The sequence below is a fragment of the Mastigoproctus giganteus genome, chromosome 7 (genome assembly GCF_048544385.1).
Source record: "Mastigoproctus giganteus isolate SK-2022 chromosome 7, ASM4854438v1, whole genome shotgun sequence".
In the NCBI taxonomy this organism is placed as follows: domain Eukaryota; kingdom Metazoa; phylum Arthropoda; class Arachnida; order Uropygi; family Thelyphonidae; genus Mastigoproctus; species Mastigoproctus giganteus.
In genome coordinates this window covers 143,141,527-143,158,793 of record NC_143581.1, presented here as the reverse complement: position 1 = coordinate 143,158,793, position 17,267 = coordinate 143,141,527, and the positions used below count along the sequence as shown (strand labels likewise).

The 17,267-nt window shown below is 41.9% G+C and overlaps 1 protein-coding gene across 1 annotated transcript in view; it reads left to right on the top strand.

Moving 5' to 3' along the window:
* Positions 1-17,267, top strand: part of LOC150083240 (leucine-rich repeat-containing protein 49-like) — a 494,942-nt gene that overhangs the window by 252,287 nt on the left and 225,388 nt on the right. The window lies entirely within an intron of this gene.

Sequence of the window (17,267 nt, the reverse complement as noted above, 5' to 3'; positions counted from 1 at the left end):
TTTTCATCTTCATTTCTGAATCAATTTTGTTTTGTTTCCTGGCATTACCACCTCTTGCACTTTTTGTTGGTCGCTTTCCCTTCATCATTGTAATACGTAAATAGGAATGAAGAGAAGTTTCTGAAAATTTGTTTTTTATATGATTGAAGATTTCAGTGAAGGGGAACACATTTCACCATAATAAGGTAAAAAGCCGCACAATTGCAGTTATCGGTATTATCACAAATGCAATAAGATCAAGTTTACTAGGACTTTCCTATTTTGTTTTTTGGTAGTGACCTCCAGAAATGTGTTTTTGAAAAATATCACAAAGGCATTCAAAATTGATCCTTATAACAGAACATATGATAACGATGAAAGGGTAGTGCAATTCCATTATAAAAATGACCTTTTAGAGAGATAAATAGCTTAGTAATATAGAGAAATTTTTAACTTCCAAGGACTTGGAATGAATTACAAAAAAAAATGTTATTGGGTTCATATTACTATATTTTCATGATAACTCCATTTATTCCTACGGGATGCAAAATATGTTTCCCCAATTTTTTTAAGTTTCCGCTGGCCAGAAAAATATTACGTAAAGTCGAATTTCCTTAAGTTGAGTATTACGTAAGTCGGAGAGTCATTGTATTTATTGATGAAGGTATATCAAGCTTAATGTCAAAGTTTGCAGATGATAAAAAGGTTGGCAGGGTTGTTAACAGTAATGACAGTATACTGCTGTAACAGGATCTGGAAAAGTTGGGTAGATGGGCTGAGAAGTGGCAACGGAAGTTGAACGTTGACAAATGCAGAGTACTGCATATGGGTAGCAGTAATCCCAGAGAAATGTACCAAGTATGTGAAGTTACACTCAGGGTAGTGGAGAATGAAAGAGACCTGGGGGTAATTGTGCAATGCAGACAGGCTGCCAGAGTAGGTAATGGCTGCTTGTCAATGATATACAGGAATTTTGCAAACAGGGATAAGGAGATGATTATCCCCTTGTATAAGGCAATGGTCAAGCCACACCTTGAGTACTGTATACAGGTCTGGAGGCCTCTTTTAAAGAAGGATGTAGAGTTGCTAGAATTAGTACAGAGAAGGGCAACAAGACTGGTGAAGGATTGCTCTTACAAAGAAAGGCTTAAGATCTGCAAATTGCAGCTTCTGAGACTAGGCACCTGCGAGGCAATCTGATTGAGGTGTATAAGGCCTTGAATGGATTGAGTAGGCTCAATGCTGATGGGATTCTTACTATTGCTCAAATTACAAACCTGAAGGGACATAGATTCAAACTGAGGAAAGACAATTGTAGAATAGATGTGTGGAAGTTTGACTTTAGCTAGCAGTTAGTTGATTGTTGGAACAAACTTCCATCTGTTGTTGCTGAAGTTGATAGCTTAAATAAATTCAAGGCAGAACTGGACAAACATTTGGAATGAATGGATCAGTGAAATGGGAAGAGGAATTTTTTTTTGGCTGATGCTGTATAAGCTTTCTTTCTTGCATCATGTGCCTTTACTAATGCTAAAAAAGTGCAGTTGGCCCAGACGTCACATTGACACGATCAGGCACCTTAATAAGGTGGCCTGATCATGTCATAATGATATTGCTAGTTTTGCTTATCCTATATTGCGGTGAAGTATTTTTTTTTTTTTTTTTTTCATTATTACTTGTAATATTTGATATTATTGGCCTTTTTCCGCTATCATTCAGTGACGCTCCGTAAACCTCTCCAATCGTACATTCAAAAAAATGGCAATATATTTTTTCTGCTTAAGAATATCAAGTTCCCTGTTGTGTGTTGGTAGTGTACCACCCTTTCTTTTTGAAAGGACATTGGTTAAACCAATCTTTATTACATATTTTAATGACTGAATTAGAAAATTTACTGAGACTATATAACAGAATTTTCCACGAAAATGTATTTCCAGACACATGGTACCGTGCAGTAGTACTTGCTTTCTCTAAACCTGACAGAGACTTAATTCTTTGTCACAGACGGTATTCCTTCTCTCAATTCCTTGTCGCAGAAGGTATTCCATAGTCTTGCTTAAGACAAATAATAGGGCTATGGAACATTACAGGTAGGTGCTATTCCTTCTTCGAATTTTTTAGGATTAGGCGTATGCTGGCTGTTCTCCAATCAGTTGGGAACCATCCCAGGCGGAGGCAGTGGTTGATTAGTTCCAGGGCACATTCAATTGTTATTTTTATGATTTCTGGCTCCAAAAGGTTCAGACTTGGTGTCATCTTGTTTCTAATTTTCTGAGCTGCATGGTTGAGGTATAGTTCTGTTCGATCTGAACGACATGTTGTTGGTTCATTCTGTGGTGTCGTGGTTGTGGAGATGACCCACCTCCGGGGAATTTATTTGTAGTGATCCGGTAGTCAATCCCCTAGGGTTCATTGTTTCCAACAATAGTGACAAGGTACTCCCATGACTTTTTCTTTCTCTATCTGATCGTTGAGGTATATCAATTCCTTGTTTCTCTGTAGCACTGTTTAAGGCCTCCAATCTCAGCTGCTGGCCAGGATCTGCGTGCACGCTGGAAGGCACGGCATTTTGCATTCATTTCTTGTTGGAGGTTTTCCAGCTCTTGGTTCAACCACAGACTTGGGATGGCAGCATTTGTGATGATCTTTGTTATTGTTAGTTGATGACAGTCTGGGCTTGGAGTGCTTGGGTGCTGGCGATTAGATTTTCCCCAAAGAGGGGCCAGTCTGCTTTTGCCAGAGAGTATCTTTGCATTTGTTGCCTAGGAATGATTGTGCGGTCTAGAGATCTTACCATTTGGAATGTGATTGTGCGGTGGTCTGATGTTGACCAGTTGTCTTGTTACAGTCCAGTTGGAGATAAGCCTTATTAGTGATCTGGTTACGAAGGTGACATTGATGGTAGCTTGCCAAAGGGTGCTGGAGAAGGTGGGTAGGTTATTTGCTTGGTTTAGAATTTCGCAAGGACTGTTTGCAAGATATTACTACAGGTAAAAAAAAGAAAAGTAAAGTGCAGCCATTATCAACCCACTGCAGGATGGAAGCCTCCTCAACAATTCATGCTGAGGGAAATGGACCATAATCTGCCACGCTGGTCCAGTACAGGTTGGCAGATCGACCGTATTCAGCAGTCAAGGGCTTGAACCCCGGTCTACTCAATAGGCGCCTCCGTAGCCAGGTGGGAAGGAGCAGCAGTGCATAGCACACGCTTCTTGATTAGACACGGGGTCGAGCCCGTCACCACCAAATACGGCGGATGTGGAAAGGTCAGGGAATGACCACCGCATATCCCAGAGCAATATGGCCTTAGTTGCTAATGCTCCTAAAAACCAAATAACAAACAACAAACAAACCGTGGTCTACTCAAAGAGCGTGTGCTATCGCACTCCCACTCCTGCCCACTCGGCTACAGAGGAAGTAGTTACTACAGGTATTGCCCGTTAATTGAGCCACGACGTTCTTGAGTTTCACTGAATCAGCTGTGTGAACAGCATTTCACATCAGCACTGATGAGTGTTCTAGCATTCTGAAGCTCGGTGGATAGGGTTTGTCGGTAGGCTATGGCTGGATGAATGTCGTCTCCAGGTGATGAATTCACCCACAGGTCTTATCATATGTGCACAGGCTGCCCAGGGGAGGCAGAGATGGGAGATTATGGTAACTGTGAATTCTGGGTTACGCACCAGGATTGCAGCCCTGGGGGTGTCATCCTGGCATTGCACAATTTTATAGGTGTTTGGGTATCCTCTCACTCCCTTGGCATGAGTGTAGGGTTCTTGTAGCAGAAATATATCTATATTTTCTTTGTCTGCTTGGAGGTGTAGTTGGCTTGCAGTTGCAATTGCTCTTTGTGCACATTGCTTTGTGTCAATGTTAGCTTGTAGGAAGCTAACTCTGTTGTTATTATATTGTTTACGGTAGGTACCCATAATTGATTCTGTACTGCTGGAAGCTCTTTGTTTATAAGTAGACTGGGCATTTATTAAATCTGGTGGAGTGTAAGTGTTGCATGCTATGCTCTTTACAGTTTACGCAGATTGCCTCTTCTGATTTGTTTGGGCATGTATTAAATTCATGGCACTTTTGTGCGCAGTGGCCACAAGTTGGTATTTTTTGTTCACAGGTGTGCATGGTGTAGCCGAAGTGGCAACACCAGAAACATTTGGGCACAGCCACGTATTCCTTGAAGCAGTGGCTGCCCCAGTTTATGAAGACTGTTCTGTCGTTGTATGGCCAGCCAGGCTTTTGGGGCCAGTTCTACCAACCAGTTGGTTGCAGTGCCTATTTGGGATTTAGTCAGGTGTTTTAGTTTTATGGGAGTCCCTGAGTCATCATTCAGGAATGTCATCTGTAGGTTTCTTTGGTAGAGTTTGTCTCTAATCGTTGAATTATCCAGATCTTTGCCAACATCAAATATATTCCAATCGATGGGCTGTTTTCCTTTGGGTCTCCGCTACCAGCGCCAGTGTTGGAATTTTGGCATTTTTTAGGATTTGTGTGGCATCATCCTCTGTTTCTATCTCAATGATGAGCCCTGTGTTTCTGGTTTTTCTTATTGACTTTATTTTTGTGGTTTTCAGGTCATCTGTAAGGTCACTGTGTCCTTTATCTGTTCACTTGTTTGTGTGGCCTCTGTGAATGCTGGCTCTAGCAGGACCAAGTGGGGTTTTGGGAGGAGAGACCTCTTTTTGTTATTGTTGTGGCTTGGGATTTTGTTTGTTTGTTTGGATTCCTCAGCGTTTCAGCATATGTAGGGGCACACTGTGGCATTTGTTTGCCCCTACACTCCATGTATGCCTCTAGTTTTGCTTCATTTCTTTCCAATTTGGAGTGAATGGAAAGCAGTATGGTTTCCAGCGTGGTCCATAGACCAGCAATGTCCCCACGGAGGGCTGCTGTGATCCTATTGGAGGTTTCCTTGAGTTCTCATATTGAAGATGAAGCTTCATGACTTGTTCTTGAATTGTTCCTTCGGGGAAGGTTGGATCAATAGTCGGTGTCACTGTTGTTTTCCTCGCCATTTTCTGGCTGAGTATGTTGGTTGTCTTCAGGCTCACTTTGCGATCTAGTATCCATTTTGGGTTTGGGGACTACCCTTTTTTTTATTCTTTTTCTTTGAGGCGGGTGTCTGTCTAGTCTCTTCAGTTTCATCCAATATCTCTACTATCGGCTGGCAGTCAGACATTGTGCTTGTGTTGGGCACACAGTCATACTTGTGTTTCCATATTGGATTTTGTGGAATTTCCTTTGGAATTTTCCATATCAAGTTACTTGTCCAATTTTCAGTTAAATGGGATGATTCCAGATTATCAGGAGGTGGAGTAAACCGTTTGAAATCTGTGCCAATTTGAAGACGAATGTTGGTAACCACAAGTTCATGGGTTGATTTAGTGCAGAATAGTCCTGCAAAGGATTGGGCTGATCTGCTCAGAAACACTAGGTGGGGACCCATAGATCAGCAGGGCAAATGTCTTTTGGGGTCGAGAAAAACTGGTGATACTATTTTGGTGGTCACATGCACAGCAGCAGAGTTGGTCCTTCTCCATGGAAAGTCTATGGCAGGGTGGGGAAATCTCAAAATATATATTTCTTGAACAAATTCGGCAGTTAATGGCAAAATTTGATGGAGCACCCTTTCAGCTCGGTTTTCACTAGTTGGGGGCACCTCTCCAGTCAAGGTGTCAGGTGGAAATGCGGCTGCCCCATTATATCGGCAGCCTCTCTACAGCTCCGTTGTCAGCCACATGGTGACCGTGCAGTCTGGCAACAAAGAATATAGATAACGCTTCAACCCGACAGAATTCCCAAGAAAAAGCAAAGTTTCTCACCATCGAGATCCTCAGTTCTTTATCTTCTTGTGTGAACACTTTTCATGGGTTTGATAGCACTTAAAATACATATTTATGGCCAGAAATCACTGAGTTGAAAAATACACGACTGGGTAGTAAGGCAGCCATATTACAATTTTTTTTCCTGCCTAACCAGAAAAGTGTAAAGTGTAGGATCAAATGGCATCCATCTCCAAGTAGCTTACATTGTGTGGGTGAACCAGTTGACTGGAAAAGCCAGAGATTTAAAAGTGTGTGGACTTTGTATATGTGTGATGCGATGTACTGTTGTTCTTCTGGTCCTTTAGCTTCCATAGCCCTGCTGAGGACTGACGTTGCCCAACTTTTGTCCCATGAAGGCAGACCAGATACACCAGTTTAAAAAAACATATATGATTGTGAGAGGGAAGGCCGAAAATAATGGGGCAAAATTAATTTAGATTGTTGACTTTTGAATATGGTGCTGAAAGGGGAAGGCAACTCCAGATTACAGTGGGGCATGCTCATGACCCACCAGAGGGGAAAAGAAGGGGTGGTGGGAAGGGGGAACAGTCATCTCTTCCCCCCATGCCAGGGTGTAGAAGAAAGTAGGCACAGGCAAGGGAGCTGGCCCAGATTGCCAATAGGGCGTAGATGCAGAGTGGCCACAGCTCGGGCACCGAGGCACCAGGGCTACCTCACCCATGATTCCTTGGAGTCATGGCTGGGGCAGATTTTTCCGTCTAGGTTTTGATTTAAGTCTGTCAGAGATTTGTGCAAGTCCTGCTTGGTCGATGTTCAATAGGATGGGGTTCAACCACCATCAGAGTGGACTCCATCCATAGTCGGCATGCAGGTGATCAGAAAATTCAGCCAGATTGTGGGTTTTGGTTTGATTGCTGTCCATGCAGGTCGTACAGTATTATATGTTGGATCGTTGTTTGACTGTTTTGATGCCAGTCTTGGTACACTTTAACTACAGCGGCTCTCAAACACCCCACCAGTTCAGCTGTTTGGGAAATTGAGGCACCAGCTCGTCGAGCACCCACACTCTGTCCTTAATCAAAGTCCAATAAGTCCTTCCTTTTACCCATCACGCTCGGAATTTTACTACCTACTGAACTACCAACACCTTATCTATGCTACGTCGGTCGACTGTGCACTCTCGTACCTCATGTGTCAATGAGGTTGCATTCAGTTTTCATAGGGGTGGTCATAATTCAGGGATCACTCAGTGTATATATTCTCTCCTGTTTTGTTAACACCCTCCATGACTCGGGGTCCAGTCCGACCACCCAGTTTGTTGAGTTGCCGTTCCTGCTCTTGATTTGGTGTTTGGACATTATTAAGCTCGCATGGTCTCTGTCGGGTATGTCTTGTTGGAGGTTTCTTGTTTATATCCTCACTGATGAGTGGGGGGGATCAGGTCCAGGTCTATGCCAAATACAACAATTGAGGGGCCTTTTTCTCTAGGCAGCTCAGCTGATAGTCCAAGCATCGGAATCTTGACATTGTTGATGATCAGGTTGGTGTCATCTTTTGTTTCCGTTTCGATTCTTAACCAGTGTTGCATCTTTTCCTAATCTTGGCCACTTGCTTTAAATTCTTGCATTAGGGAGTTTCTTCTTGACTTTCTTCTTGACCTCTTCGCTAGTTTTAAGAGTGTCAGTAGCAGTGGTTTGGGAAGCAGTGTCTTTCTAGGTACAGGATTGGTATTCGTGGCCATTGTTGTCATAGACTGGTTTCTCGGTGCTTCAGAAAATGTCTACGCATGCTGTGGCATTTGAGGTGCCCCACATTCCATATTGGTTTGTAATCATGTGGTAACTCTATCAAGGTGTACATCATGTTAGATTGTCTCCATCTTGTGGAAGATTGTGACGATCTGAGTCTGGATGACACTCTGTTTGGATTTTCCTTGAAAATAATTTCCAGCGCATTTTTGAGGAAAAGAATCTTCTCATATATAGTACCCTCTGGAAGAGCAGGGTCACAAAAACGACGGTTTCATCCTGCTGCTTGTCCTCGTTGAGGTCTTTCTGTGATGTGACGATATTTGGATGTTCCCTAGCCTCAGCCTGGGAATGTGTTTCCCGCTTCGACTTAGTGATCGGCTGCTTGCAGCTTTTCCACTTGGTGAGTTGGAGTCCAGAATGGGGGTCCTCTGCCTTGCTCTGAGTGTCCACAATAACAGGGTCTTCCTTCTGGCCTGACAGGTCCTTGTGTTTTTCCGTTCTTGCTTCCATCTGCAAGTATTACGGATAACCGGGACAGTTTGGATTATCGGGTGTATGATAGGATAGTGTGATAGGACACTGAAAATGCTGTCAAATGATGCCCACCACAAGTCCGTGGCTAAATTTGAAGGTACAGAATTGGTGTTGGAAATTTTGGGCTATCCCCCACTGTCAGCTGTGGGGGGGGGGAAGTCCTATGTATGAAAATGCTCCTAGAGAGATGGATTTCCCCAGTGGTTTTCATGGGTGCTAAACACACCGGTGAAGACAATTTTCTACCAGGTGCAATAATTAGAAAGTTCATCCACTTCCATGGAATGTCTATGGATATGGGGGGGGAATACACTGAGCACATGATACATTAAGTTCCACAGCAATAGGAATACACTGAACACATGGTACATTAAGTTCCACAGCAATAGGAGAACACTAATTAGGCGATCCTCCCAAGTCAAGAATCAGATTTCCTACTTGTTATCACCTATGGAGCCAGTGCGTGGTTCACCTGCTTGACCATAGTAAGAAGGAATAAATTAGAATCGATACAAAGAACAATACTTTTCACCATTACCAGAGCACGTCACACTGGGAGCATACCTGCACTACAGTTGCTGGCCTGAACTCTCCCACTTTACCTGGAAGTAGCCAAAAGAGGCTTGTATTATAGACTTAGAGGGCATACCCACAATTTCTGGGGTAGCCCTTGATACAGCCACCATCTTCAATGCTGAAAGAAAAAGAATAGCCACAAAGCTCCATGAGCTATGGTCAACAACATGGGAGTAGGAAACCAGAGATCTATTTACCAAAAGTTTTCTGTCAGAGGTGGCAATAGTCAACCCAAAGCCACCTAAGTGGTATGCCACTGGACTTTTTACAACATTCATATTGACAGGTCACAGTTCCCTAAAGGCAAAACTAACCTCCTTAGGGCTGACTGATGACCCAAATTGCACCTGTGGCGAGAGTGAAGACTGGGCACACATTCTATATGAATGTATAATTTATGACATCCCAGAACACAGCTAATAGCATAATTGGCTTTCTTCCCAGGGAAGAACATCTATTCATTATAGGAGAGGAAAATTATAAAGCATTTACAACCTTCAATGCAGGAAGTATTCGAAATGTGCAGAACTATCCAAAGAATGGTAATTCAGCCTTCAGCAATTAAAAATATCAATAATCAATAGTTAAAATCTCCCACGACTCCCAGACAATGACCTAATAACTGTCAGGACAACAGTATTCTCTGCCCAGACATGACAAAACCAGATTGACCTGGGTACCTCCCAGGACTACCCTGCCATGTGTAGGAACCTGGGGCCCCACACCAAATAAGTAACTATGTGGGGGAGGGAGATGTACAGGCAGCCAGGGAAGCAGATTAGCTGAAAAATATTAGTAAGCTGGTAACAAGGGGATGCAGTGTAGAATGAAAGACAGAACGAATAGGCTGGTCTCTAAATGAAGAGTGAATTAGGAATTATGGTAAAAGAGAATAAATGTCAGTTTTGGTGAGAGAAAGATGGAACCAGCACAAGGGAAAGAGAGTGTTATGGTGAATGGGAATGAGTGGAAGAGCAAATATAATTGGCTGAAAGAATACAAAGCTATTAATAACTTACACTACTTTATATATACTAACAAACATTTACTAACAACACAAACACTATCACTGATTTCTCCTCTGGCCTACAAAAAAATTTGCAGCTAAGCCTGCACCACAGCTGGAGAAGAATAGTAAGTTGAGGTACCCAGAGATTATAGTGCAGAAAGCAAGAGTCGAATAAATGAAATGAAAGCCAGATGAATGAATGAATGAGAGTGTAAATGTGTGAGAAAAAGAACATAAACCGTAAATGTTAAAGTTAAGGTCACACTAACCCTAGTTTTAATCTTTTATATTTCTTATTTAGCTTAATTATTAAGCATTAGTATTTATATTACATTACACACCATTGCATCTTTCCCTGGTGTGTGAGAAAGATGAATGAATGAGTGAAAAAAAAAAAAAAAAAAAATATATATATATATATATATATATATATATATAACCTAACAGGGGGGAAAATAATTATAAACAATAAGAAAAAAAAAAGTATAAAAATAATGCAAGTAGAGTGAGAATGCAGATTATGAATGAAGTAAATGTCTCTCTCCCACCCCCCTTGCATGGTGGGTTCCCCTCTGCCAGCAAACATATACCACCCCCCAGAGCAGGATGGGCAGTTTGACCTTCCTACCGGATTCAACAAGACATGAACTTGACAACCATCACTGACGAAGACATAATGTAGCTTTGTTACGAGCACGCCATTTGGCAATCTGAACTAGGTACTTTAACCTGGTTCCTGTTAAAACTCCATCCCCAGGCAGGGGAAGGAGAAGATGGGTCTCTGTCTCCTCCACTCCCTATCTCACCTATACTTTGCCTGGTGGGCTCGTCCCCACTGACCTCTTTGGGGATGCCTAATCTATCGTCCCCATCCTTCTACCTGTTTCCCTCCAGGCCCCCCCCACACACACTCTAACTAAACCGACTGAGTACGCCCCTAACAGTGCCACCAAATTCTAATCAGTGTCAAAAAATTCAACTGGTTTCTCGTAAACCTCTTTTGGCCTTTCCAAATTCTAGTGTTAACCCACTTTTTTATTTTTTATTTTTTTTTATTTATAGGCCTTACTACTGAAATCCTTGGAAAATAGGTGGCGGGATCTGCTAGAGTACTTAAATAATCTACTGGGTACCTGAACTGCCTCCTCGTGGCAAAGTGTGGGCAACAGTGGGGCCCAATGACTAAATGGTCAGAGAAACAAGAGAACATAACGCTACACAACAAACCACTCCCCACAAATTTTTAAATCTCTGGCCTCCACAGAGTTCTGTGTCACTTACAAAGAATACAATACGGAGATGGGGGAACGCCTGGTGCCGCCAGACAACTAACACACTTTACAGTTTACTCTAGCACTCTCCATTGCCTCATTGTAAGCGACATGGTGACCTCTCTCACAACAAAGGAAATAGATAAAGAACATACAAATCTGATCATATATCCCTAGAAAGTTAGAAATGTCTTGCCCTATGAGTCCACTGTAGGTAATTCTTTAACTGGAATCAAGAATTTTTAACTGAGATAGTTTAAACACTTGTATTAAGACAAAAGTCATGGACCGATAAACAATATGTCCGTACAGTAAGGCATATTGGCTCTCTTGCCCAACCTGTAAAGTATGTTTAGGATCAAACAGCTCCAGGGGTTTCTCCTGTCTCCATGTAGTTTACATTGTGAGTGAACCAATTGATTGGAAAAGCTAGAGATTTAAAAGTGTGCAGACTTTGTATATGTGTGATGCTTTGTACCATTGTTCATCTGGTCCTTTAGCCACCAGACCTCTACTGGGGCCCAACATTGCCCCACATTTGCCCTGTGGAGGCAGACCAGGTACCCGGCAGTATTTAGTTCACTCTGGCAGGTCCTGCCAACTAATTTCCTGAGATTTCAGTGGCTAGGACCTAAAAAAAAAAAAATTATTATGATCATGTATGGGTCGCGGGAAGTGCTAGGAGAAGTCCAAAATGTTTGGCAAAATTTATTTAGATTGGTGACTTTAGATTGTGTGGGGCATGTTCGTGTTGCTGTCAGATAGAGTGGGGAGAGAAGGCTGAAGACTGGGGGGGGGGAGATAGATAGAAATATGGAGCTGAATGGAAAGGTAACTCCAATTTACAGTTGGGCATGCCCATGCCACCACCAGAGAGAAGAGATGGGGTGGCAGGGAGGGGAGGGGACAGCAGGCTATCCTCCCACCAGGAAGTGGTGAAACAGTGAGCCAGACAGTTCAATTGCAAAACTTTAATTGGTTTGCTAAAGTTATGATTTATTTTGCGATTAAATGTAATTAGTACGAGACTTGGTCACAAATATACTCAGGACAGCCACTGTCACAGTAGGAATGATCTGCTTTCTTGCGTATTTTGCAGTTGGGACAAGTTGCAGGGGAAGCCTTGTCAGGACAAGACTCAATCTGGTGCCCCTGATTGCCACAGTGCCCACAGGTATATCCAGATTGATGGCAATTACGTACAGAATGCCTGTAACCAAGGCATTTAAAGCATCAAGATGCCATAATGAAGTTCTTAACTCCGTGTGATGCATGTTCAATATATACATAATTACCAGTATTTAATAGAATTTTCCTAATGTTGGCAGGGGTTTTCAATGACCCAGTGAAAGTTATTCTTAATTTTAGACTTAATTCTAAATCTAACCTTGACACATTTTTTGATTTCATCATCGTTATACTGTAATCGGCAAGGTTCTTATCATATAAATCCTCAAGACGATCATTATCAGTGATCTCTTTATAAATGTCATATATTATAAGAGTGGGATTCAATTTCTTAGGAAGATCCACATTTGAATTGTGATCCTTAAACTTTACTATACTTTTTTAGTTTCTCAAGATCATTATTTACAATTACCTCAATTACAATACCTCTATCTCGAACCTTATTGATTTTATCTTAATTCTCTTCAACTGTGATTTAAACTTCTTTGTCACCATTTGTTTTATCTCTTCACTTGTTTTGATTTCACTTTTATCATTAGCACACACTAATACCGCGTGTCTGGTTTGTGTCCCGGAGGGGATTGCATTCACATTAACCTGTTTGCCTACACCAGAAGCAGCTACACCTGCATAGCTAGCTGCTGAAATTTGAGCAGGCAATGTTTTACATGCAATTTCAGTTTTTAGCTTTCCATTCTTGATGATTAGTTCAAGTAACATGTGTTCCATGGAATTCCATACCTTGCCAACCTCAGCAATCATGGAAGGGGTAACTTGAGTCCCATTCTTAAGAAAGTCAATTAAACTATTCTTCAGAGCAAAAACGTAATCAAGAACAGCAGAGGCATCTAAATGGACAGTCTCATTATTCTGACCATTATCAGTTACGTTTGTCCTTGCTTGGATCATTGCAGGTGAGGGAAAATGTTGCCCTAAAATACCAACAATATTGATAGAAGGGTCTTGGAAATCTGCCAGTTCTGGAGCAAAGGTCAAATCCCCTGACATGGAAGATGAACAGTTTTCATTAGACACATTTGATCACTGCCACCTAATGGTTCCTTTATCTGCAGATTCTTAAAGCATGAAGTCACTACTGATAATCAAATCAAGAGTATTACTCCCTCTAGTTGCCTCCCGAACATGCTGATGTAGAAAACAATCATGCAATAAATCCACAAAAGCCTTGCTAATGTGTGAGTGACCAACCCACAAATTCCAGTCAATATCTGGGAAATTAAAATCTCCCATTATAAGACTCTAATTTCTGACCCACTGTTTCTCTGTACAGTTTCTTATTATAATCATCAGAGTCATTAGTCCTATAGCACACTCCTACTCTCAATTTTGATCTCCCAATGCTTATGTCACACCAAACTGATTTGACACTGTACTGTCCAGCGATGTCGACTGGCTTCACTTCCTTTTATTTTATATGTTTCTTAACTAATAGCATAACCCCTCCTCCCTTCCTATCCTGTCTATCGTAGACATTGTACTCCCCAAATTCCAGTTCTGCATTCCTTATATCTGTGTGACACCACATCTCTGATATCCCAACAATATCTGCCTTTGATGCTTTGAGCAATACCTCAAATCCATCAAATCTATTTACCAAACTCGTAGCATTGGTGTACACGCAAGTATGCATGCACCTGTTCCTACTCTTAGCTACATTAACACAACCCATGTGTTTACTTATACTGCAATGACTCCCAGCAGTCTCTGAAATATCCTGCATCTTGTTTTCCAGGCTTCTGCTCATTCCAATAGAAGCAGTGCAAGAATCACTTTCACCTCTGCCAGTGGCTACTGTTAATCTATTAGTCCTTGTATCCCCCCCCAAGCTAGCAGTTTTCTGACCCACCTAACACTGCCTTGATAGCATCAGCAAATATTCTTGCATCCTTTCTATTTAAGTGTATCCCATCCCTGTAGAAGCATTCTCTCCTGTTAACAAGTACAGACCAGGCTGAAAAAAATTCTACCCCTTGAACCTTGCACAATCTTTCCAGGGCCGAATTGATCGACAAGGCTCTCATCATATACTCCCTCCTATCGTGTCTGGGCAGAATTGCAGACACTTTCAAATTCAACCCTAATTCACGGGTTTTTTTCAACAGTGACCTGTACTTGTTAAGTAATTCTGCCGGTCTCCTACTAACATAAGGTATGTTTGTGTCAGACGGCACCTGAGATTTCTCCCATCTCTGCGTGTGTTTGCTGTATCGAGGACAGTACATTGTCAAGCCAGAGACTTGAATGTGTATGGGCCATGTCTGTGCAGTGTGATGTGTTGTGCCCATTGTTTGTCTGGCTTATTGGCTGCCAGGCCCCTAGTGGGACCGAAAGTTGCACATACTTCTCCACATGGAGGCTAGCCGGGTGTGTCCAGTATCACAACATGTTGCTCTGGCAGGTCCTGCCACCTAGTTTCTTGGGATTTCAGTGGTAGGACCTGGAAAAAAAAAAAATCACGTGTTTGACGTTAAAGGGATTGCTGTTTGGAAATTACTGGTTGGAATTGAATGCTAGAGAGATGTGTTAAAAGGCCTAATAGCTCGGGCAAAATTTTGATGTTATTAAATTTAGACATTAGGCTGTATGCTAGATGAAAGATAATAGTGTTAGTTGTCCCCTATTCAGACCACAGAAAAAAAAAAGGGGGGGGGGGAACTAGAATTTGGCCGAAAGAGATTTACATGAAAGCAGTAGAATTTAGATGTTGATTAGAATTTGGCTGCATTGTTAAGGGGTATACTCGGTCGGTTTAGTGAGAGAGGGGGAGACTGAAGACTGGGTGAGAAAACAGATAGTGGAATAGGGATAGCAGAGTAGGCATCCCCAAAGAGGTCAGTGGGGACGAGCCCCACCAGACAAAGTATGGGGGGAGACAGGTCTCTGTCTCCCCCCATATCTGCCTGGGGATGGGGTTTTAAAGGGAACTGGATTAGAGTATCCAATTCAGATCGCCAAATGCCTTGTCGTCAGCAAAGCCACAGTATGTCTTTGTCGGTGATGTTTGTCATGGCCATGTAGTGTCGAATCCGGTAAGAAGGTCAAGCTGCCCATCCTGCTGTAGGGATGGAATATATTAGCTGGCAGCAGGAACCTACCAGGCGAAGGGGTGAGAGAGAGAGAGAGAGAGAGAGAGAGTTACATTTACTTTATTCATAATCTGTATTCCTACTCTTCTTGCATTCATTTTTTTTAATACTTTTTTTCTTATATTTTATAATTTTTTTTTCCAAGTTTTATATATATATATATATATATATATATATATATATATATATATGCAATGATGTGTAATGTAAATTTAAATACTAATTAAAACTAGGGTTAGTGTGTACGTAAACTGTAGCATTTATGGTTTGTGTTCTTTTTCTCACACACTTTCACTTTCATTCATTCTTCTATCTTTCATTTCATTTATTTGACTCTTGCTTTCTGCACTGTCTGCACTCTGGGCACCTCAACTGATTGCAATTCTTCAGTTGTGGTGCAGGCTTAGCCACAAATATTTTTACAGGCCAGGGGAGAATGCAGTGTTTGTGCTGTTAGTAAATGTTTGCTAGTATATATAAAGTAATGTAAGTTATTCCCAATCTCGGCCAACCACATTTGCTCTTCCACTCATTCCCATTCACTCTCTCTTTCACTCATGCTAGGTCACTCTTTCTTTCACCAAAACTGCCATTTATTCCCTTTTACCATAATTCCTAGTTCACTCAGTGCCCAACCTATTCATTGTCTTTCATTCTCGTTCATTCTTTCTACATTGCATCCACTTGCTACCAGCTTACTGATATTTTTCAGCTAATATGCTTCCCTGGCTGCCTGTACATCTCCCTCCCCTACGTGGGGAGGGAGATGTACAGGCAGGAGATGAACCTGGGGGTCCCTCCCCTACGTGGGGAGGGACCCCCAGGTTCCTACACATGGCAGGGTAGTTAGTCCTGGGGAGTTTTGTAATGTCAGGTTTCTGTCAGGCTGCAGAATATTGCTATCCTGGCAGTTTTTAAGTAATTGTCTGGGTGTGGTGGGAAGCTTGGGCAATTTTAACTATTGATTATTGTTTAATTGCTGGAGGGCTGAATTGCTATTCTTTGGATTGTTCTGCGCATTTCGAATACTTTCTGTGTGAAAGATGTAAAGGCTTTATAATTTTCTTCTTCAGTGATGAACAGATGTTTTTCTCCCCTGAGAAGGGGTGCAATCTGTGCTATTAGCTCTGTTCTGGGGATGTCATATATTATACATTTATATAGAATGTGTGCCCAGTCTTCACTCTCGCCACAGGTGCAGTTTGGTTCATCAGTCAGCCGTAAGGAGGTTAGTTTCTCCTTTAGGGAGCTGTGTCCTGTCAATATAAATGTTATAAAAAGTCCAGGGACATACCACAAGTGGCTTCGGGCTAACCATTGACACCTGTGGCAGAAACTGTTTGGTAACCAGACCTCTGGTTTCCTGCTCCCACTTTGTTTGCCATAGCTCATGGAGTTTTGTGGCTATTCTTTCTTTCAGTATTGAAGGTGTTGATTGTATCAAGAACTATCCCCAGAAATTCTGTGGGTATGCCCTTTTTAAATCTATAATATAAGCCTCTTTTGGCTACTTCCAGGTAACATGGGAGAGCTCCGGCCATCAACTGTAGTGCAGATGTGCTTACTGTGTGACATTGATACAAAGGACAAAGTATTGTCCTTTGCATCAATTCTAATTTATTCCTATTTCTTACTATGGTCGAGCAGGTGAACCACATGCACCAGCTCCATAGGTGATAACAGGTAGGAAATTGCAAGGAATATGATTGCCAGGGTCTTTCTTTTGAGCCCCCAGTCTGCTCGACTGATCCTGGCAATCATACCTGCATAATTTCTCACTTTCTTTGCCAAGTAGATCAAATGTGGTTAAAAAGTTAATTTTGAATCAAAGACTTCAAGATATTGTAGTTCTGTTACCATTTTTATAGTGGTTGTGTTAAATTTGATTTGTGGATGTCTTATGTCCAAATTGCCTTTTAGAAGTATTTGGTTTTTTCAGGCGATATTTTGAGCATGTGCATTTGTGCCCACTCCTGCTACAAGAGGGTGGCATTTGATCTTTGCTCTACAACCACTCGCGTGTTACCTTTTACAAGGAAAATCATGTCATCTGCAAAAGC